The sequence below is a fragment of the Diabrotica undecimpunctata genome, chromosome 3, assembly GCF_040954645.1.
Source record: "Diabrotica undecimpunctata isolate CICGRU chromosome 3, icDiaUnde3, whole genome shotgun sequence".
In the NCBI taxonomy this organism is placed as follows: domain Eukaryota; kingdom Metazoa; phylum Arthropoda; class Insecta; order Coleoptera; family Chrysomelidae; genus Diabrotica; species Diabrotica undecimpunctata.
Window position 1 is genome coordinate 127,225,834 of NC_092805.1, and position 25,814 is coordinate 127,251,647.

The 25,814-nt window shown below is 32.9% G+C and overlaps 1 protein-coding gene across 3 annotated transcripts in view; it reads left to right on the forward strand.

Annotated features, from left to right (window-relative positions):
* Positions 1-25,814, forward strand: part of if (integrin subunit alpha inflated) — a 460,319-nt gene that overhangs the window by 808 nt on the left and 433,697 nt on the right. The window lies entirely within an intron of this gene.

Here is a 25,814-nt window from a genome sequence, read left to right on the forward strand (position 1 = left end):
TAATAAAAGTATATTTAGTCAACAATGTATACATATATATATATTCATTTATATAATGCTAACCCATACTATATTCAATCTTACCATTACCTAATCAAACTAAATAAACCTTAAATAAAAATTAAAATGCAATTTAAACATTTAACCTATTTTAATCTAGTTCTTTTAGGTCAATAGCTTGGCAATCTCGTCGGTCTTTGGTCTTCGCTTTCCAGTTTTGACTGTCTTTCTCTTTTAATTCCTTCTCTGCCTCATCGAGCCATATTTTTCTAGGTCGTCCTACTCTACTTTTGGACATCCTACAAAATAGTACCAAACTAGCCAGCTTGCTTGTTTTTCTCAATTTATTTGTTACCCTTTCGTCATTATTTCTTTCTAAATGACATATCCATCCCAGTCTCGTTGCTTTGGCTGCTTGTGCTATTGTAGGTTCGCCAAATAAATTATACTTCAGGATTAGTTCTTTTTCTGTAGAAGTCTCCTTCTTTGACTCCTCCTAGAATTCTTTTTAAAATGTTTCTTTCCTATAAATTTATTTCTTCCTCTTCTGCTTGGGTTAATGCTAAATGTTTAATTGTATATAACATCGATAGTCTTAGTACTGTCTATAGATATATATTTAATTTTGATTTTCTTAAAGCATTCTTTGATGTAAGTGTTTTATGTAACGCTCCAGCTTTATTTCGTTTTTGTAATATTTTCTCTTGTTATTTCATATTCTTCTTTTTCATTTTAGTTTACATCTATTCCCAGATAAGTATAACTTTTAACTCGTTCGAATTTTGTTTCATTTCCAGCTTTTTCTATCAACAAGTCTTGTGCCCCATTTTCACTGTACTGACTGGGTTATTGTTGATTTCAAGTAGTTTGATTTCTGTTCATTGATATTGAAGTTTACTTTTTCTGTGGTGAATTTAAAAGTAGTGTATACTTCTTTTAATATGTTCCTGGATCTTGCTACGATTACGACATCGTCAGCCAGCATAGGCTAGAATTTGATAACTTTTTGTCTTTAAAGTTCTTGTTCTATTTAGGCTACTCTTTCGCATTATTTATTACAGAATTATAGTGAACAGAGTTGTAGCAAAGAATATAGACGCTTAGCGTATATATTCTTTGGTTGTAGACAGGAGATCGCCTTATTTTAATCATCGTTTTGTTTTGAAATGGTCTGACAGCTAACTGTCATACTTGATCCCCATCAAAACGTCTCTTATTGTCATTTTTACCAGGTTTCAAGTTTATTACCTTACGTTCCAGATTTTGCATCATCTCAACAATTGTTTTGAGTAAACCTGGTCTAGTCACCAGAAGATTTTATTTCATTGTAACTTTTTTTCAAATTTTACTTGTTTGACAAATTTTTAAAAAGCCATATGAATTTAATGTTAGAGCCTATGTATTTTGCGTCGACTACACTAAAATATTCGATCGTTTGAAATGGAGTTTATGGTTGATATTGGAAAATGTGGGAGTTCTAAAACATCTCATATAGTTAAAGGCCTATATGCAAACAATTTCGGAAAAGTAAAGGTTAACGATGTCCTTTCCAAAACCTTTAGACCAACATTTAGTGTAAGACAAGCGTTTATTGTATCACCCATATTATTCAATATATAGAATTCGAAGAATATATTAAGAGAAAAGTCTTGCAAGAATGAAGGGGCACAATAACGACAGGTTATTCTGCCAAAAAAATCACGAACCTTAGACATGTCAATAATACCCTAATATTCACCTTATCAAAAGATGAACTGATTCAAATAGTGAACAAGTTTGAAACCGTCAACGGAGAATAAAATCTTATGCTGAACAAAAAGAAGACTTAAATTATGATTCTTCTTCGTGTGCCTCATCTTTTAACGACATTGGCAATCATCACAGCCCATGTTACTCTGCCTGCAGCAGTTCTGAAGAGTTCTATTGTTGTTTTTCCACTCCACTGCTTAAAATTTTTCAATCAGGACCTGCGTCGTCTCAACTGTCCACTTTTTTCGTCCACTTTCCCTTGTATAACCCATGGCATCAACTCATATTTTTTAATTTTTTAATATGTGACCAAAGTAGCTTATTTTTCTTTCCTGTATAGTGTTGAGTACTTTTTTTTTTTCATCTTTCTTAATGTTTCCGTATTTGTTACGTGTTGTGTCTATGATATTTCCCACATTATTCGATAACACAAGATCTCAAAGCTGACAAGTCTTTTTTCAGTTGCGCCCGTAATTGTCCAGGCTTCAACTCCATAAAAAAAGGGCAGAGAAATCCTAGCATCTCAATACTTTAGCTCTAATATGTATTCCCAGTTTTCCATTACATAATACTGCTTTTATCTCATTGAAACTTCTGGTTATCTCAATGCGTCATATTATTTCAAGGCTGCAGTCCCATTCTTCATTTTGCTCATATTCCAAGTAATTGCATCTGGGTACTTTTTCTAAAGCTTTTTCTTTAACGTAGATTGTTTCGTCTTCAATCTTGTTTTCCCTGACAATCATGGTTTTTGGTTTTTTTTGTGTTCAACGCCATTCTATACCTCTCGCAGTACTGCTTGGTGCAATCAACCAAAAATTTGCAGCACTTCTCTACTGTTCACAAGGAGTATTTTATCGTCTGCATATCTGAGATTGTTCACTAGTGTTCCGTTAATTGACATACCTTCATTGATGTCTTCTAGTGCCCCTTTAAACGTCTGTTCTGAGCATATATTAAAAAGTAGAGGGAATACTACACATCCTTGGCGTACTCCTCTTTTTCTAGATATCTCTTTAAATTTTTGTTGGTCTACTAGCATTATGGCTTTCTGATATCGGTATAAATTTGTAACGATGCTCACATCCTGATCATCTATTTCTGTGTTCCGTAATATGTTTGCAAGCCTTCTGTTGTATTTTATTGAAGGCTTTCTCAAACTCAACTAGAGATATGAATAGGTCACAGTTGACATTTCGACACCGTTTTATGAGTGTTTGTATAGTAAATAATGCCTCTCTAGTGCCAAAGCCTTTTCTAAATCCCAGTTGGTCTAGTGTTAAGTCCTGGTATTAAAATCATGATAATAGATCGCAATTCAATTAAAACCTTAATGATCGATGATTTCGAAGTGGTCAGCTGGTTTAATTACCTCTGGTCCCTCACGACAGACGTAGGAGGCTGTGACAAGGAAATATAACGCATATTGTTAATAGCACGTAACACAAACACAAAACTAACTCAGATATGGAAAGTCTCCACAATATCCCAACAAAATAAACTAAAACTATTGAACACATTAATATTTCCTATTACAACGCTAAAGGTCGCCGATCTATGAGAAATAGGCGCCTTACTGACCATACCCTTAATGACTTAAAGTGAGGTTTAGTTAGGTAAACAGGGCATACAATCGTAATAAAGCACTAAAAGGATAATAAAAGTAAAAAGTGTACTCAAAATAAATAAATTTTTTTTAAATATAAGAATTGTTCACACACAAAAATAGATACTATTATTTTTCTAAAGAAGGTCGTTTAAATTCGCATGGTTCGTCAACAACCCATCACTAGCGGTGATCCAAGTACAAAGGGAAGGGTTTAGATACAATTTAGGGGGCAATTTGCCTACAATAAGGAATAAGACAAGGTAAGGTAACCCAAACAAATGTAGCTAAATTTATTAAAAAAAAAGAAGTTTTTTATATATGACATACATTTAACAGGAAAATGAGGAAGTTATTTCAAGAGAAATCTATCGAAGTTGTGTGGTATTCTAAATTGTTAGATATCAGAATTTTTACTGTTTGTTGTTGTTGTTTTAGAAATAACGTTTTACATTTTAAAGTGACATTCACTGCCAGTGTCGTATTGCTACATAAAGTATGGTGTAACATAGCTTGGAAAATATAGGAAAGCTACTAAGAAACATCGAAATATGGATAAAACACGAAAATATTCATTAAAAATTTCGATCATTAGGAAAGGAAGCGGCTTTTATATGGGTACCTTCACATACAGGTATTTAAGGAAATTAAAAAGTAGAAAAAATGGCTAATAAAAGTCGAATGAACTCAAAACATCCCGCAAAATTGAAGACATATCCGTACACCGATCTAAAAAGCTGGTTAAAATCCACTGTATTAATACTTGGCAAAATTATTGGGAAAAATTAGGTACTAAATTAAATGTAATTTGCCCAAAAATAACTGATGTCCTGGAGACTCCTTTAAACAGAAGAAACCAAGTCATTATTAATCGTTTAAGAATTGGCCATACTGCCTTAACACACAAATACCTAATAACAAAAGAACCACTACCTATCTGCTCCAGCTGCTCTAACCCACTGACTGTGAAACACATCCTGCTTGATTGTCCCCAATTCAAGGAAAAAAGAAGATCCCACGGATTCACAAATGATGATCTTGAAACAGTTCTCACCAAAAAAATTTCGACAGTGTTAAGCTATTTAAAAGACATCAAGTTATTCAATTTTATTTAATGTAAAATTTCATGTATTTGTTATATACACTAATAACCCTGCGCCGTTGATGAGGTTTTGTGCTTAAATAAAAAAAAAATCAACAAAAAAAAAACGAAAATATTCGGGTATAAAAAAAAGAAATCCATAAATAAACCTATAGTTCCTTAGACACCGAGCAAAATGCAAAATTTTGGTACCAAAATGTTCGAAATAAAAATCTGCACACCTTTTCTTAATAAAATTATTTGATTGGGGGAGGGGAAACATAAATAAACAAGAAAAAAGCAAAAAATTTAATTTTATAATTTTAATGAATTTTATATTGGTCACGATGTCTCAGCTCTGTTTAGACAGAATTTCGATTTCAATTTTTGACAGAATATACTTACCATAGTCATTTTTCCAAAAAATAATATTATGTATCCGAACTCTTGATTTTGATTATAAACAAAATGGCGATTTAAAAAAAAATCGTATGCTGCTTGTCGAATATTTTTTTCTAATTAAAAATTTGTGTTACATTTTATAATTTGCTTTTTTAATCAATTATTCTTAATAAAAATATATATTTTAATTATTAATTAACATAATATTTAGGAAGGTTTTCTGGAAAGTGTCAGATTTTCAAATTCAATTATCAAAAAGTTAAAGTATTTTTATTCAAGTGAGAATAGTGCGCGACCTCGTTTATATTGGTAAAAACAAAGATAACAAACATATTTGTGGCATTAGATTATAGGCAAGTATCTGTTCTTAATTGATTATTACGTAGTTTTCTATTATTGTTTGTTTGGGTATTTCTTGGATTACATCTTACAAGATTTTTGAATACAACGATCAGAGGACGAGAAAACGTTTCCATTAAATTTTTTAAGGAGATATTGCATTATATAATTTTTTTTCCAATTTTCCAGTGTAGACCTGAACACAAAATTGTAACTCGTAATTGTATAAAATAACAATGTTTTTTAATATGGACTCTTAATTAACGTATAGATACTGAAATAAAATAATTCTATATATTTATTAATCTATGATTTAAGTTTGTGAACAAATTTACTTTAACTTTAACTGTGATTGAGTAACAGACTTTAAATTGTCATAATTTTATTGAACTATTAAAGATACCACTTTTGCTAAATTCCGTTATCTTCATGTTTAAGGTTATAGGTTAAAATATCAACGCAAATATTAAACAAAAGCAATAAAAATCAACGTTTTTGTATGGTTAATTAAGTATTTTTTATATAATTTTTATATAGGCTTCTTTGAACGCCTTTAATAGCAGTTTTACTGTTTCTTTGTTCATATCAATACAACTGCCATCTCAATCTTTCTCTTCTGTTTTAGTCAAACTTTACTTCAACTTTATTATACCTGGAAAATAAATAACAAAAATTCAAATATTCTTAATACTATGTTATTCTGTGATAAAAAATTGTTCGAAGTGCTCCCCCATTGCAGTCCAATCAGTATCACTTAGTAACATTTTCAAGCATTTCTGTAAAAATAGGATGCTACATTCTTGTTCAATTTTTTCAACGAATTCGTTAATAGCTGCCGGTGGCTTTTTCGTATTGTGACATATTGCCCCATCCAGTCGGAACCATTGAGTATTGAATTGCATGCTTCTAATACGACAGAAATGTTAAAATTTGTTTTCTACATCGCACCTATGGTAACTGGTCTTGTAGAATCGTCTTCCACGAAGCAAGAACCCAATAAGCCATTACCTGACACTGATAATGTCTTGTCATTCAAAATAAAAAAAAAGGTCTCGATCAAGCAAATAAAAAAACTAAATCCTACCTGAAGAAGACTTACATACCTATATGGATATTTGGGCATGCAATTCATTGGGGTGAGGAAAATTGGTCCGAGTAAATCAAAGATCACTCCTCCGAGCCCCAATGCTCCCCAGGATTTCCTACGCTCCCCACATAGCACGCAGATGCATATCTACACGCTACTGAAGGTCTCGGGCATAAGAACCCGTTGACATGACAAGTGCTCGAAAACTGTAAAAACTTTGGAGATAGCTCTGGCTGACACAAGTTCGCGGAGACTGAAGGTAGCCACATTCATTTCCCTTCAAAATCCTCACTCGCATCGGCTGCGAGCAGCCAGCTGGCTGCCAGTGCAACGGTTCTAGTGGCTGCAGCAGCTAGGGATTATCGCCTGCCTAGTGCGTGGGCTCCTGTAAACCGTCGTGCTTTGAGTGGCTGCCGCAGCCCAGTACGCGGAGCCCTTTGTCCTGCTATCAACTGAATTGTCTCGATTGATATGTACATTCAGATGAATGTGGTATTCGTCAGAAAAACACACGTTTGGGAGAAATGGGGGTTGTTTATAAACCATTGCTAAGACTATAATACAAAACTATTGCTTGCTCTTCTATATTATTCAATCGTTGCCCGATCTGTATTTTATAGGGAAAATCACCAATCTTCTTTAGCATTCTTTGGGATTACATTACACTCAATTTGTAGAGAAGTTTGGCGGAGACTTTTTGGAAATTCTAAGACCTGTTTAAAAGGACCTCTTTGGTTCGTATTAGTTGACACAATCGCCAGCCAGTATAGCGTCTCCGTTGTGATAAAATGTCTCGTGCGTCGAACTTTTGCAACGCCTCTTAAAAGGAGCCCTTTATTCGTCGGTGGTAGCTTCTGAAGCTCTTTCCGAACTTGATTTGCAACTATTAACAAATTAAGTCCATTTGATAGTCCATTTCCATATGAGCGAAAACAATATTTAACTACAATATAAAGATTTTTTTCTTACGTTATAAGTACCATTTCAAATCTTTCGGATTTTGGATATTACTTTGGAATAACCAGGTACTGGTCCGTGCTATATTCAGATGATGCGACGCACAATTCAATTATTCGATCAACCTATTTGATGTAAAAGCACTATTTTTGTTTAACAAAATTGAAAAACACAATTTCGTTCAGTTTACACGAGATTAAGATGATTAAGACATTTGCATATAAAAAATTTGATAGAATAGTTAAAAAATAAATCTACAATACTTAATACTTACGTCAATATTATATGATTGCTCCATATACAATCGTTACAGTTGCATGCAGCCACATGTAAATTATTTTTAATTGACTAGGCCTAGAGTACAGTAATGTCGATTTTTAATGCATAGTTTTGCATTTTTAAAAAGGCCAGATATCGAAATTATTCCAATATTTAATTAGATAAGGAATACTGACCACTCACTAATACAATCCCATCTGCAGTGTATTTTTCAAATTCATTTTATCTCTTACACAATTTTGGTAATTTGATAAGAATTTTAAGTAATTTTATTGAATGTAGTCATACATACTTATCGTGATTCTTCAAATAGATATGCCGCATGACACAGAGAGAATAATAGGTCAATATCTACAAAAAAGTAAAAGGAGTTACATGGTACGAAAGTCCGGACCTGGCAGAATCACAACCAACACCTGCGGCTTACTCTGCAGTTTCCCCAGAAGTTGTCGGATTGTTTCATTGTTAATTGCATTATAAAATTCATTATTATTCTTGGTCTTGTTAAGTTTAGATGTATTAAGATTGTAGATTAGAAATAAAAAATAGTTTTTTTTAAAAACAAATTTCATTTTTCGAAATTTAAATTTGGCGCAGTCAGTAGGATTTGTGCGAGTCGCGAAACTGTGAATTTCGTATCTATCGGAAAGCAGACTTTTTCGGGACTTTGGTGTTTCAACGCCTTAAGTGCAAATCCAAAGAACATTCCGTTTAGTGGAAAGCAGCCCCCATTGGAAAGCAGCCCTTCAGTGACAGCAGTCCTTCATTTGGGTGGACGAATTTGGAGAAGTAGTTGGCAAAGACTATCGAGGTGAGTGCCAAGTTCCTTCTTGCCTTCCTTATTTATTTTTCATAAATTCGGAAGATAGCTTGTTAAGACATTGTTTATTAGACGATATTTTCATTTTATGATTGACGCTGATTCCTTGGTAGAATCTCTTAAGAATCTAAAGATTAACTTTAAAGGTAGGAAGAATAAAGATAATAAAAATATTAAAATGGCAACTAACCAAACTGTTCAAGCTAATCGTCCCATTAATTGGGAACTATTTAAGTCAAAAATTTCAAATATTAGACCTTATGATGGAGATACTAATACTTTAAATAAATTTATTTATCTTTGCGATAACTTAATTACTACATATAGAGCATATAATGACCAAGAATTAAATGATCACATTTTTGAATGTATTCAAGGAAAACTTATAGGAAAAGCTGAGCTTATGGTAGGAAATAGGGTAGAATTAAATAATTGGGCACTTTTAAAAGCCGCGCTTATACAATGTTTTTCTGATAAACGTAATTTACAATCCTTAACACAAGAACTTACTAGAAATAGGCCACAAAGAAATGAAAATTTAATAGAATTTGGAAATAGATTACAATTGTTAGTAAGTAATATAGTACAAAGAATTAACAATGATACTAATCTTGATGTAAATCAAAAGGCTGTTTTCATACAATTTTGCGAAAATACAGCACTAAATACTTTTATTACGGGTTGTACCGGCACATTAAAAAATAATATGCATTTAAAAGCACCAGCTTCTTTAGAACACGCCATAGCTTATGTAAATGAATTTGAGAATTTCGAGAAATTTTATTCAAGTAATAATGACAATAAGTCGCACCAAAATAAAGGCAATTTCAGAAATCAGAATTTCCCTAATCCAAACAGGCAATTTTATAATCCCATGAATAATCAATATTTTCAAACAAATTCTTCTATTCCCCAAAATCCAAACTTTAGTACAAATAATAATTATCCTCAAAATTTCCAATGGCCTCGCCAACCTATTAATGTACAGCCTCAACAGCTACCCCCTAAAAGACTCCCAACTAACTCTGAAGTCTTTGGACCTTCCCGAAATACGAATGTTTTCAGACCAAATCGAACTCCCCAACATCGCGCCCCAAAGCCGGAACCGATGAATATTTCCACAAATTCTAGATTCCCTTCAACGTTCAACAGAAGAACAAATAATGTTAATAGAAACTATTTTCAAAATAATGGGCAAAAGCCGAATATTATAGTTGAAGAATTATATAATAATGATTGCGATAGACAAGAATGCGGACAGACGCATAGCGACGTCGACGCAGATATCTATTCCGGTGAGCAAGTAGATTTAGATTATTTTCCTCAGAATTTTCAGGAAACCACCTCAGAAAACCAAATAACTTAATCGAATTAAATTTAACCTCTAATAACCCTTTACCTTACATCACTATTTCTAATCCCCCATTAAAATTATTAATTGATACTGGTAGTACGAAATCAATCTTAAAACCCAGTATTGCTGAACAATTTTATTCAGATTGCATATATTCTTCAAACGTTTCAATTTCTACGTCTCTTGGCACGAAAAATATCAAATACCAAGCAGCCATACCGGCGTTCCAAGAATTTAATCGAAACAATATACTGCACTACATATTATATGATTTTCATGAGTTTTATGATGGCTTGGTCGGTGTTAATGACCTATTATCCATGAAGTTTAACATTGATTTTAATAATAAATGTCTCGTTAGTAGAGACACAATAATCCCTATTAAATTTAGAAAACCATCAGACATAAAGTTTGAAATATCTGTTGGCCCTTATGAGAAGATTAGAAAAGAAGTCCCTGTGACCGTACCGAACGGTGAAATATTAATTGATAAGATAATTTTAGGTGATATGTATGTACCAGAAATGCTAACTGTAGCAAATAATGGTTTAGCTTTAGTAGAATTTGTCAATGAAACTAATAAAAATTTATCTATAACTTTATTAAAACCCATAAACGCTTATCTATACGATTCTAACGTTTATCAATGTTATAAATTTGAATTTTCTAATAGACAAAATAATTATAAAATAGATAAAATGCAAATCCAAAATCTTATTAGAACGGATCATATGAACGCGGAAGAAAAATCCGAAATTATTAAATTATGTTCGCGATATAAAGATATATTTTTGAAACCCGGTGACCCACTTACATTTACGTCAAAAGTAAAACATGTTATTAAAACAACCGACGAGGAACCTGTACATGTAAAGTCGTACAGATACCCTTATGTTCACAAGGAAGAAATTAAAAAGCAAATTGACAAAATGTTAGACGACGGAATTATTAGAGCCAGTAATAGTCCCTGGGGCTCCCCACTTTGGATAGTAAAGAAGAAACTCGATTCTTCCAATCAACAAAAATTTCGCTGTGTTATAGATTATAGGAAACTTAATGATAAAACCATTAGTGATCGATATCCGATACCCAATATTACCGAAATATTGGACAAATTAGGACGAGCACAATATTTCACTACTCTTGACTTAGCTAGCGGTTTTCATCAAATCGAGATGAGCCCCTGCTCCATAGAAAAAACAGCATTTAGTGTTAATAATGGACACTACGAATTTTTAAGAATGCCTTTTGGCTTAAAAAACGCACCATCCACCTTCCAAAGGGTAATGGATGAAATATTAAAGGATTTACAAAACAAAATCTGTATGGTATATATGGACGATATAATTATTTTTAGCACAAGCCTCCAAGAGCACATTCAAAACTTAAAATTAGTGTTTGCAAAATTAAAAGATGCACAATTAAAAATACAAATCGATAAATGCGAATTCCTTAGAAAGGAAGTTGAATTTTTAGGGCATATAGTGACCCCAGACGGAGTTAAGCCCAATCCAAAAAAGATTAGAGCGATTAAAAATTTTCCTACCCCTCGTACGCAGAAAGAAATAAAGTCCTTCTTAGGTTTGTTAGGATACTATAGAAAATTCATTAAAAACTTTGCAGCTATAACTAAACCTATGACCATGTGTTTAAAAAAGGATCAGAAAGTTGTCCACAACAAAGAATTCTTAGATTGTTTTAATATTTGTAAAAATCTTTTGACTTCGGAACCTATTTTAGCTTATCCTGACTTTAACAAAAATTTTCAATTAATAACTGATGCTTCTAATTATGCAGTTGGCGCTGTTCTCATGCAAGATAACCATCCTATATGTTACGCCTCACGTACGTTAAATTCAGCCGAAATTAATTATTCAACCATAGAGAAAGAGTTACTAGCGATTGTATACGGTTGCAAATATTTTCGACCCTACCTCTTCGGTCGCAGATTCCAAATTTTAACTGATCATAAACCCCTTCAGTGGTTATTTTCTCTTAAAGAACCAAACTCTCGCCTAGTACGGTGGAGACTTAAGCTCGAAGAATTTGATTATGATATCCAATATTTAAAAGGGAAAAATAATAAAGTAGCCGACGCGCTTTCTAGAATTAAAATAGATTCCGATTTAAATGCTCTCGAAACGGAATCGATGGACGTTAATTTAGGCGACATAAATGAAATAATAGATAATGAACTACGCAACTTTGACGACTTACCGCAACTTTCAGAAGGAGACCTTGACTCCTTACTAAATGATGGATCAACTAGTAAAATAAATATTATTTCGGACATACAAATTCGACCCCCTCTCGAAAATCCCGAAAGAGATGACTCTGACTTAGAAACCTGTCATACCTCTTTAGAAAATCCCATTCTAGGTATACCCATAACCGAAAAAGCCCTAAATACTTATAAAAATCAAATTATATTAACAGGTGGAGAAATAAATAAAATAAAATGCAAAAATGAAAAAATATTCGATAATAATAGATTTTATGTTACTTTACCTCAAAGAAATATTGAAGAAAGTATTTTTAAATTTATAAAAGAATATATAGATCCCAAAAAGATTTATGCGTTGTACTTTAAAGAAAATATTTTACCAGAAACATTTGTAGTAATAGTTCAGAATTATTTTAAAAATTCCGCTTTTAAATTTGTACATTCCACAAAATTTTTAACTGACATAATAGATACTCAGGAACAGAAAGAAAAATTAGAGTATTATCACATACACAAAAAAGGACATCGCGGCATGAATGAAATAAAAATGTCCCTAGGATCACGTTACTATTGGCCAAAAATGGCAGAAGATATCGAACGATTTATAAATAATTGTGAAACTTGTCTCAAAAACAAATACGATAGAAATCCTCCAATTATAAAATTTAGTCTAACTCCCACTGCATCAAAACCCTTTGAACATATTCATGTAGATGTCTTTAAAATTTCTAACCAATCATATTTAACGATTATAGATTCATTTTCGAGATATGCCCAAGCATATCCTTTACCTAGTGTCAATGGCACCTCCGTAGTGGAAAATTTACTTCTCTTCGTAAGCCACCACGGTTTACCTTATAAAATTACTGCCGACTGTGGAACAGAATTCAAAAATAATGACCTTAACGATTTTTGTAAACTTCACCGTATAGAACTACATTTCACAACTTCTAAAAATAGTAATTCCAACTCCCCCGTAGAAAGGTTTCATTCTACACTAATAGAATGCTTTCGCTGTCTTAGAGAAGAAAATAAAGAATTAACTCCTAACCAATTGATAAAACATGCTATTCTAAGCTATAATAATTCAATTCATTCCATCACTAAGTTTACCCCATTTGAAATAATAAAAGGACACATTAATAGTCCAGATCCTTTCGACTTGGACGATAACCTTATTTTATCATACTATGTACAAAACCATAAAAAAGCAAGTAAACATTTATACGAAATAATAAAAAGTAGAAACGAAGAAACAAAAGAAAAAATAATTAATAAATTAAATGAAAATCGAAATGACCCTCCAGATTTCTCTAACCAGGACGTTGCATACGTCAAAACAAAATTGCGTGATAAAAAGGCACCAAAATTTAAAAAGGCTGAAGTAGTCCAAGATTCAGGCCTTATCTTACAAACTAATAAAGGAAATTACCATAAAAATATAATCAGAAAACCCAAAGTAAAACAAAAAATATCTTTTCAGGAAAATGAAAATCCGGACAACGTGTTTGCTCCTGATATTCCTGGCACTTCAACGGAGATGTGAAGGAGAAGATGTAAAAATTACTCCTATAACAAATCCTTTGTTACCCATACTATTAGGACCCTGTAAAATTATTTACACTAAGCATACCTTTATACACTATCTAGATTTAAGAGAAGTAACTAAACAGATAACTAGTTTAACTAACCATTTTTATAGCCTTAAGAATAGTCTAATAGTAAGTAACGCTTCTAACTCTATATCTTATCATAACTTAGCTGAACAAATGACAAAAAGAACCGAATTCTTAATAAAAATTCTCGAAAGAAAATTTGAAAATTTACATCCACATATTCGCTCTAAAAGAGGTTTAATAGATGGAATAGGCAAAATTAATAAATGGGCTTTTGGAACTTTAGATGCTGACGATGGAGAACGATACGATAAAGCAATTAATATTTTACAATTAAATCAGAAAAATGTAATTCATGAACTTAACCTTCAGTCAACTTTGTACAAAAAGCTTGTTAATCATTATAATCAATCTTTATCAACCTTGTGGCAAAATCAACAAAAATTACAAGACAATATAGAAAAATTTAAATATTCATTAGAAACCAAAATAATCACTTTGAATAATTACATAACTTATCAAAGTATTCTTTACCAGATTAATCTTGATTGCCAAAATTTAATAACATTTATTGACAATATTGAAAATTCGATCGTTTTCTCTAAATTAAATACTCTTCATAATTCAATAATATCTACCCAAGAAATCTCAGAAATGATGTCATATTTATCACATATATACAAAGAAGAACAAATCGCAAAATTTAACAATGTGCTAACATACTATCTGTTTCTCAGTACCCAAGTAACCTTTTACGAATCCAAGCTTATATTCGCTATCCATGTTCCTATATTCAAATCAGAAAATTACGATTTTTTCCATGTTTACCCCGTAATACAAAATCATCAAACATATATTCCTTTATATCCCTACTTGGCAAAAGGAGAAAAATCACTATCGATAAAAGAAGAATGTCCCATCCTCGAAACCAGATACTACTGCCAACAGGACTACACCCAAATAGATACCTGCACCTATAAATTAATTGATGGACGTAACCCAGAGAAATGCTACGCCACTGAAGTAAATCTACAAGAACCCATTATCGAGCACGTCATGGAGAACCAGATCTTAATAATCCCATCCAATACTGTCAAATTAATCTCAAAATGTGAGTCCAATTCGTTTTTGGAAATAAAAGAACCTTCGTTAATAGAAATCCCGCCAAAATGTGAAATAGAAGTTGGAACCTTAAAATTTTCAAACAATCCACGAATCCAATCTGGAAAAATCATAATATTACCAAAACTAGAAAATTTCTCGACTGAAAAGGTAAATTATCAAGTAACCAATTTGAGCAAAATCGATATGGAAGGACTATACGAAATTAACAGAATTACCAGAAATCTTTCACCAGTAGAAGAAATTGGCTTTCCAACTACACCCATTATCAGCACCGGTTCAGTCATCTTATCTATATTAATACTAATCGTTATAATTTACATCATCACCAGATACCGGAAGTATTGCAAAAATAAGAGGGTTCCTGACGAAATTCCATTGGAAGAAAGATGTCCCCAAAATTTGGAATCCAAAAATACCTCCGTTATTTTTTCCTCTTAAGGACGGAGGAGTTACATGGTACGAAAGTCCGGACCTGGCAGAATCACAACCAACACCTGCGGCTTACTCTGCAGTTTCCCCAGAAGTTGTCGGATTGTTTCATTGTTAATTGCATTATAAAATTCATTATTATTCTTGGTCTTGTTAAGTTTAGATGTATTAAGATTGTAGATTAGAAATAAAAAATAGTTTTTTTTAAAAACAAATTTCATTTTTCGAAATTTAAATTTAAGGTGACGATATTTAGTGTGGGTTGGAAGCTCGTGTAGGCGCACAAATGATTAAGAGTTACAACGAATGATAATTTCCATTTGTTATTTGAATATTTTTACGTTAGGCATTTGTAAATATTGATGTTAATAGTTCAACAGAACTTTTATCTACGATGGGAATAATTTTGAACGAGGGGCTATCTCTTGAAACTATAATTGGCATATCTTAATGTACATTTAAAATATGTAATATGTTTAATGTTTGTATATTATTTAATTTAGTATTGCATATTTTAATGCTAATTAACGCTATCTACTAAGAAAGTTTTTTTTTATTTAGAAAAAACATATAATCCACATCAACCACGCAGGGTTATTAGTGGAGTAACGTACACAAGAGTTCATTTTATTTACATTAAATAGATGTATATAAACGTAAATCTTTTAAATAATTTATTACATAGTCAGTATTTATGGTTAAAGTTGTTTTGATGTCATCTGAGATGTCATCGTAGTCCCCATAGTAGCGCTTTTGATAAAGGCTGATCCAAAAAGCGTTGAAATTTAAAACAACGTTACGACTTTCCCTGGGTTGCTACGTAGCAACTTTCGAAATTCTTTAATATAATAAATACAGGCTTTTTAAACAACTTCAAATCAACTCTGCAGTTATCCACCCAGTGCTGTGCACCTCAGGCCAACTCCCTGGAGGTAATCCCAGCTCAAACTTTTTCTGCATTTTTTTCCTAAAAAAATTAACGTTGGTGGTATGTATGCTCCACTCGGAGACATGCAAATAAGGCTAGTTACGGTGTTACACCTTTTGACCGAAGTTAGTGAGCCGACTTGTTGCTTGAACTTTACAAACTATGATTTTGGAATTGTTCTTAGGGTTTACTGTGATACCAGTTTCGTCGTAATTTAAGATTTGCGCTGCTGTAAATTTTTACTTGTCTACCAAGTTTGTAAGTAACAAAAAAGCTATTTACTGCCACTTTATTAAAACCCATAGCTCTGGAGCCAGATGTTGACTCAGGTTCTCGAAGTGATAAAGTAGGGTTTCTCTTTAAAAATCCTGGCTAGGCCATTTCTTTACGATAACTGATAAGCTAATGTACGCAAATCTTTTATCGTTAGACCAAATAATCGAAACTCCATAATTTTCAAATAGTTCATGAGCTCATATTCTTGCTTTTCGGTAAAGAGCTTGAAATGTCCCTGCTGTTTTGTCAATGTGGTACTGTGGATCTTCTCTTTTTTCTAACAGGTCTCCCTAGAGTACTTTGAGAAACATTAAATTGATTTGAAGCCTTCAAATAACCCAATTGATCAGAAATAACCGCTTCGACAGCATTATTCATAGTTCCAGTGGACCAAATCTATTCTCTTCTATTCGTCTTCCTTTTGTATACTCGAACCATCTGAAATAGAAGAAAAATAGTTACGAACCTAATATAGACTTCCTGTTTAATAAAAATAGTGTGGGGCGGAACAAGGTACTTCCCCATTCCGCCCCAAGCCACGATCTATTTCAACAAGCTATGGTCACTCGAAAAAGACGGGAAAGAAAACGTTGGGCTAGATTAAAATAAACATCTTACAAGTATTACCAATTAACTAAAAAAAAACAAGTAACTGCAACTTACCTTGGTCATAACATCACCACCAGTTACAAATTATAAGCGAAAAATCACGCAACGATAGTTTCACGTTATTAATGGCAAGAGAACTATATTATAGACAAACTCATATCGATTTTTACTTCCTCTACACACTACACTGATATACTTTTACTTATCACCGCTGGTTGTAGCACGTCATTGATACTTAAAAATACCAATTTTCATTCAGCCCCGCCTATCCCCACCAACAACAATATATTATATTAATAAAAAATATTAAAGATATTATATTTTCTTATTAACATCGCAAAAAAGTATCGTTAAAAAAATTTCGACCCCGTTTCATCATCAGCATCAAGAATCATTTACTTGGCGCCATCTGCAAGAAAATGTAAAATTATAAATAAAATTATATTTCTTGTTTAAAGTTATGTCTCTATGTTAATAGAGTATACATTACTAATAGTAGGCTATAATAAATAGCTACTGGAAATTAATATTCTGGCAGTATTGTAAGTAGATTTATTAACAATAGATTTTCTGAGCCAAAATGTCTAAAAACCTCCTCTAACATTTTGGAACTGTAAAACAGTGTTTCGTGTAAGGAATAATGTAATTGCTGGTAACGATATTGTTTAAAGTTCTGCTAGAGAAGGAGCTCGTACTCCTTGCATCGAATCAGAACGGTATCCCAAAAAGTCACATCGTAGAGTATGTCCGAAAATGAAAAGAAGCCATAGTCATACTAGGATGCAGCCTAGTGTGAAACTATTATTCTATTCTAAATGCTTTTAGAGTTTAAAAAATTGAACTTAGAGTAATAACAGATGTTCTCACTAAACTCTGCTCACTCATCTCGGTAAAATGGGCTAAGTGTCTCAAGGCAACATGCAGATTCTGCTAAAATGCAGAAGAAACAGCCAAACATTTGTCTGCAACTGCACCTATAACACCATAAATATCTAGACGGTTCCCTTAAAACCTAATTAGATAAAAACGTCTCTCCGAAATTAATAATATGCTTACTTGCTGGTCTACTTCTTATGGACTAAACCAATAGGGTACAAAGGCTGCCAAGTTTACAACTCTTCAATCTATATAAAGCATATCCAAAAAACTTGACAGTTTTAATTTGGTACAGATTATTGATGGGCCAACTCATATAACCCCTACATCGCAGACTCTGATTGATTATATAATTGTCTCAAACAAAAATAGAATAAGCTCCTTTGGTGTGTGTTCTCTTGACCACATAACAGACCATGAGCTTATTTATTGTGACGTCAATATCTTCCCAGAAAAACCAGCCCCAATTTTTAAGACAGTTAGAAATTTCAAACACTTTGATGTAAGTCTTTTTTTACTTGATTTAAACTGTACTTTGTTTGCCAACATCTATCACATTGAAAACATCAATGATAAAGTAAAATTCTTAAGCAGCTCCATTTTGGCTCTCTTCGACAAACATGCTCCTTTTAAAAAGATTAAAGTCACTAAAAATTATAATCCTTGGCTAACAGATAATGTGAAAGTTCTTATGTCACTAAGAGATCAGGCTAAAAAAAAGTGGCAGAAAACTAAGGAGGTAGCTCACCTTACCTACTACAAAATGATTAGAAATTATACAACATTAGCATGTGAGAATGAAAAAAAAGCTTTCTTTCAACACAAACTTCATGTGGGTGGGATAAAAAATACTTGGAAAAATTTACAACTCATTAATATTGGTAAGACAGAACACACAATTACAGAAACATTAAAAGAACCCTATGAGATTAATCAGTACTACACATCTTGCATCCCACATCTAACAATCAATCAAAATACAATTGACAATTATTTAAATACTGTACCTAATCGCGAACAATTTACCTTTACTCCAGTATCTTGTGATCTAGTGCAAAAATTGTTATATACTATTAAATCTAATGCTCTAGGTTCAGACGGTTTAAACTTAAAAATGTTGCTTCAATGTTGCCCATTAATCATTCCTTATATAACGCATATAATGAATTGTTGCCTCTCAAGTAACTATTTTCCAGATGAATGGAAAAAAGCATTAATTAGACCCATACCTAAATGTAACAATCCAACCGAATATAAGGATCTTAGACCTATTAGTATTCTGCCTACTTTATCAAAAGTGTTATGCATTATGCATTATGCAAATGCAGCTTGGTGATTATATTTCTAACAATAATATCTTAACTGATTTTCAGTCCGGGTTTAGGCCATTTCACAACTGTGAAACAGCACTCCTTAAAATAACTGATGACATTTTGAGAGAAAGAGATGTGGGTAAGGTTACCATTTTAGTTTTGATCGATTTCTCTAAGGCATTCGACACTCTCAATCATTCACTACTCTGTGCAATTTTGAAGTCAATCGGCTTTTCCATAGATGCATTGAATATGGTTAAGTCATACTTGCATCACAGGAAACAGAGCGTCAAAGTAGACGAAAGAATCTCTGATTTTCTAAACATTTTGTCAGGTGTACCTCAGGGCTCAATCTTAGGTCCAATCTTATTTACTTTATACACCACCAATATTGGTACCTCCTTGAATACCTGTAAATTTCATCTCTATGCAGATGATACACAAATTTACCACTCATTTTACCCAGTTGACAGAGCAAGTGCTATTGAGATTGTTAATCAAGATATTAAATCATTGATTGCTTGGGCAGGAAATCATGCATTAAATATAAATTCTAAAAAAACTAATCTGGTGGTTTTTGGTCCAAACAGGGTGTGTTTGGAAATGAGTAACATCATTGAAATAGTTGTTAATAATGAAACCATTAAACCTGTAACTAGTGCAAAAAATCTAGGTTTAACTTTAGATAATCACCTCAAATTTACAAAACATATTAACACCTGTGTGAGTAAAGCATTTCTTAGTCTAAGAACAATTTACCATAATCGCCGCTATCTGTCATACAAAGTAAAAAGAATATTGTGCGAAAGTCTGGTACTATCAAAATTTAACTATGGAGATGTTGTGTATGGGCCTTGTATTAGTTCAGATGACAGGAGAAGAATTCAAGTGGTTCAAAATTCGTGTCTTCGTCTGATCTGTGGTGTAAGAAGACACCAGCCTATTTCTCACAAATTAAAACATGTTAAATGGTTGAACATGGAAAAGAGAAGATTTCTACATGCTGCTTGTCTTTTCCACAAAATTATCAAAAACTCTCTACCAGCATATCTTTTTAAAAAAATTATATACAGAACTGACATACATAATGTTAATACAAGATATAAAAATACAATTACAGCTCCGCCACATCGTACAGAACAATTCAAAAATTCATTTACATATCAAATATCAAAAGTATATAATGGATTAGCTAAAGAATTAAAATTAAAATCGATTATATCTTTTAAGAAATCTCTTAAATCTAAATTGCTAAGTGAGTAACACATGTGCAACTATTTGATGACCTGTTATGAAGTATGTATAAACTGTGTGATAGTTTTTGTACAATATTTAAATGTTTCTATTGGTTATGGTTTTTAATTGATTGTTACATAACATGCAAAAAAATATATTATATTTTTTTTCTCTCTTGCTTAAGATGAAAAGCAGAGGTACTGATTTCTTGAAATCAGCACCAACTGATCTTCGGCATTTTTTTTTTCTTATTGTATTTTATGCATATATAAATTATATATTTTGTGTATTGTATGAATTTGAAGGAAAAATAAAGACCTTTATTATTATTATTATTATTTCTTGTTTTTTTGTTCTTGATATAATTTTTCAACAATATGCAGCAATATGCAATAAGGCAGGTATACACGTATCCAGTTCCAGTAACTGGCGCCAGTCGACCTGGCACGACAGCGTTGTCATGGTAGTGGCATCATGTAAACACTTTTTTGCGCCAGTCCAGAGCTGTCTCGAATAGAGAGCTGGTCTATTTTTCATGCCAGTTGCCCTCGTCCGCGTCCCCTCTAACGTAGACACGTGTTTCGTTCCAGTCGCTGGCGTACATTTTTTTGCAAAAGTAACACGCCACTGACAATAAAACAAACGACTAACTTCACCAAGTAGGAACTGGCGCGCCAGTGAGACTGATCCAGTTACTGGATACGTGTAAACCTGGCGTTAATGAAAAATATGTCAAGGCAAATGAAGAAATCATGACTAACTTCTGCGCTTTTAACGAACTGAGAATCATTTACAAATATGAATTAGAAAGAATCAACGGAAATAAATGACAGAATTAATGGAAACAGTAATATACCGGCAAATAAATGGAAAAGATACATACGGCATCATTTAAAAGAAAGGAAAACAACAATCAACACAACAACATGCCTAAATTTAGCCACGGAATAGAAATCAATCGACAGAAGGTTGAGATAGCCATAAATTCGCCAAAAAAACCGGAAGTCACAGGGTCAAGACGAAATAACTAATGAGGTTCTGAAATATGGAGGAAAAAGTATAACCCAAGAGATGACAAAACTTGACCAAAAATTATGCCATAACTGTGCCAATTTTTTTAAGAGCACACCTGTTATGTTAATACAATTATTTTATATTATTCTAAACTAGACGGCACGCTAAAATATGTCAGCAATTTAAACAGTGTCTATATAAGTCACACATAATAAATATTTATAAATCATAACATGTTTTCCATTTAATAAAAATAAATTAATAAAAAGTTAACTGTATTAGTAAACACATGCAACTGCTATCTGTATAATATGCTGTTACAAATTTTTCACGGGTATAATTTTACACTCCTAAAAATATAAATTTTGCAATTGTGATTCATCAATCATAAACAATTGAAACCAAATAAAATTAGACAACGCTTATGTGTTTATACTGCCAATTTTAAATGTGGATTTAACCTTGGCTATCTTTGAAAATGATGTTTGACTACCTCGAATTGACTTTTAGATATTCTCAGGAAAACGAAAAATGTTATCCTTAGTATGTTAATTTTATGTATTGTTTATTTAAATATTTGCTAATAATTATCATTTTTTACATGGAATTTTAACATTTAAAGTCTAAAATCTATTAAAATTTGTTTTGTCAATGAGGAAATAGACCTAGTTCGTATATAAAGTCAAGTAGACTCCTTTAACTAATAATACAGTCAATGGGAAATATCCGATTAACGATATCTTCCTTTTGGAATGCGGATATATATCTTCTAAGCGGATGTTAGATATAGATTAGCTTTTTTTTTTAATCTGTGTATACAATATCGTACGAATTGTCAAAATACAGGAAGGTATATTAATAGGAGTTACTGGTCCTTAGACCAGACTATTGATGGCACTCGAAATACTCATACACTTTTCAGCAGAAATGCTAGCAATACATTCAGGAGTGTCTAAAAGAATGCCCCAATTCGGCCCTATTGCCTTATTGTCACAACTTAAGAATCTTTAACAGCTTGGAATTAAAAAACATTTGTAACAGTCTCTAAAGCATCTGGTAAAGCACCACAAAACAAATTTCTTATGGGTGTCAGGGCTTATAGAAACTGCTGGTAACAAGGTTGCTGATAGTCTTGCTAAAGAAGAAGCTAATGCTTCCTTAATTATTAGACTAGAATCATCCCAGCCTACTGAGAAAATATTTCAAGTTAAAAGCAAGCAAAAATGTCATTGCAACTTTCTGCTCATTACGCCAAAACTGTCTTGGTCTGTGTATGATTTTCTTGTTGTTTTTAATTTTTGTTAGCAGTTTCTTTGTGTATTCTGTCGATTTAACAGATGCGCAATATTCTTCCACACCTCGAAATATTCGTGTATTTTAACCATGACATCCGTGATTTGGGTTTGTGCTCCGATTAAAATATGAACGTAATATGTTGGTTTATGCGACTAGCACTAGAATAGAAATTCAATAACTAGATCTTTAGATATCATTAGATGACGGATGTGCACGTGAGTGGTTTTCCATTCCCGTTCACACTCACTCACGGTTACTTAATTTCACTCACGCCAATTGAGTCCCGCTTAAGTCATATAAAATACCTACATTAGGTTTAATCCAAATTTCATGCAAATTTAAACATAAAAATCGACGTATATCAGAGCGTTTTTCTTTAAATCTAATAGTTGATGTTTTTCTAGCCGTTGGAATTGTATTTACATATATGTATCTACATACAATTTCAAAAATAATACCGATACCAAGTGAAATCTCTTCGAAAATTTTTTCACGTTATGTTTACCAAAGTGTGCCCCCAAAATAATTAAATGTTAACAAATATCATAAAACACTTACCTAAAAAGTTACGGAAGTTGAAAATAGGTTATAAAAAATATAAATAAATATTACTTTCCTTTATATTAAGTGGACGATGATCTTTTACAATAAAATTTAATTATTAATAATCACTTTTTTTCTTAAAAATGGCACAACTTAATTGAAAATGTTTCCAAGGAATGTTGATTGTCTGTTTTGCTTTTACTTGGAAAAGGTTAAAGAGAACAGTTGATGTCTTGCACCGTCGCTCACGTTGATGCCCGGTCACGTTAACATTCGAGAAGGTTACTCACGTCGGGACTCGTCGGGAGTCGTCATAAATCCTGGTATTTTACGTAACTTCTTCTTCTTTGTGTGTCGTGCTTGTATTCAAGCATTGGCTATCGTCATATTGACAAGCTGATGAAATGATTCTCGGTCGACAGCTAGATGAAACAGTTCCTCAACCGGTCGACCTGTCCATTGTCTAATGTTACGCAGCCAGGACAGATGTTTTCTTCCGACCCAACGTTTTCCTTCGATTTTGCCCTGAATGATTAACCGGAGTAAGCGATATTTAGGTCCTCTCATTATATGACCGAAGTATTGGACCTTTCTCATTTTGATGATGTTGATCAATTCTCGCTCTTTGTGCACGGTCTCTAGCACGCGTTCGTTAGATATGTGTGCTGTCCACGGGATTCTGAGCATGCGACGGTAACACCATAACTCAAACGCTTCTAATTTGTTGAGATTTTTTATTTTTGTTGTCCAGGTTTCACATCCATAGAACAAAGTGGACCAGACGTAGCACTTCAATACTCTTAGACGTGTGGTCAACGACAGACTTCTAATGCATAATACAGAACGCCAGTTAATAAAGTTTTTCCGTGCGAGTTCTATTCTGGTCGAAATTTCCTCGTCACTTTTAACCCTGCAGTCAATCCAGCTGCCCAGATATCTAAAGTGTTCTACCCTTTCCAGGATTTTGTTATCTAATCTTAGCATTGAGTCTTCGATATTAATTTTTCCGACCACCATCCATTTTGTTTTTTTTTGCGTTGATTGTTAAGCCCTTTTCAGTGCATTCGTTGTTTACAGCATTAAACAGGGTTTGAAGATCTTCTAGACTCTCTGCCGTTATTGCGGTGTCATCGGCGTATCTGATGTTGTTAATAATTTCACCACCGATCTTAACACCTTCGCGGCGATTATTTAACGCTATTTCAAAAACTGGTTCAGTGTAGGCATTAAACAACATCGGTGACATAACACATCCCTGTCTGACACCACGCTTAATAGGAGGTGAAACCTCTTGGTCCACCTTAACACAAGCGGTCTGATTGTAGTAAAGATTTTTAAGCAATCTAATGTCATACGTGTCCAGACCAACTGAGTCTAAGCATTGGAATTAATAATGTATGTGGTACTCTATCAAAGGCTTTTTCGAAATCTATAAAACATACGTAAATATTCAGTTATCTGATTCATTAAACTGATAAGTCGATAGTCGCTACACTGTCTGGCATTCTTTTTCTTGGGAATAGTTATAAATATCGATTCTAACCAGTTGTCTGGTAATTTGCCGCTGCTGTATATCTTATTAAAGAAGGATGTGATAATCGCAACACTCTCATTATCTAATAGTTTTAACAATTCTGCAGGACCAGAAGCCTTCCTTCGTTTCGCTTGGTCGATAGCCTTCTGAACTTCTGAGATTAGAATCGGTGGGCCTGTATCTCGGTTACGTAACTTGGCCAACATTAAATATTATGTTAGCAACTTCTTCTTCTTAAGGTGCCTTCTCCATTATTGAAAGTTGGCAATAACTACAGCAAATTGCTCTCTATCTTGAGCTGTTCTTAGAATCGAATGTGTGTCCATGCCTGTCCAGTCTCTTACATTCTTCAACCAGGAGCATTTTTTTCTTCCTGGACCTCTTCTTCCTTCCACTTTCCCTTTCATTATAAGTCGTAGGAAATTGTATTTTTCTCCTCTGTAAATATATCCTAGATAACTCGTTTTTCTGTTTTTTACAATATTTAGGAGTTCTCTCTCAGTACCCATTCTTCTTAGCACCTCGTTGTTGGTCACGTGCTCTGTCCAAAAGATCTTCAGCATCCTTCGAAAAACCCACATCTCAAAGGCTTCTATACGCCTCATACTTCCGAGAACGACTTAGGAGAAACCGAAATTAAACACCGAATGAATCAGGGATGTACAATTATAGGATGTCTGAACTCCTTATGGTGAAATCGCAACATTTCCAAAAGGAACAAAAAAAGAATAGGGCAAACCATGGTTGAATCAGTTCTTTTTTATGGCTCTGAAGTATGAACAAAAAAGCAAAGCACTTAGAACTAGGAAGCAAACAAATTCAAAATACTGATAGCTATAAATATCTCAGTGTAAACATTACAAACAATGGTCGGAATACAAAAGAAATAGCTACTAGAATTGGTCAAGGAAATTCAGCAAGACGTCAACTGAATAGTATACTTTGGAATAACCACATCACCCGAAACACAAAAATTAGGATATACAAAAGTATCATAGAAAGCATTGTTACATATGGTTCAGAGCTTTGGGTAATAAATAAAAATGACGCATCCAAAATAAAAGCCATGAAAATGAATTATTGGAGAAGATGTTGCCAACTTATTAGAAGAGATAGAGTAA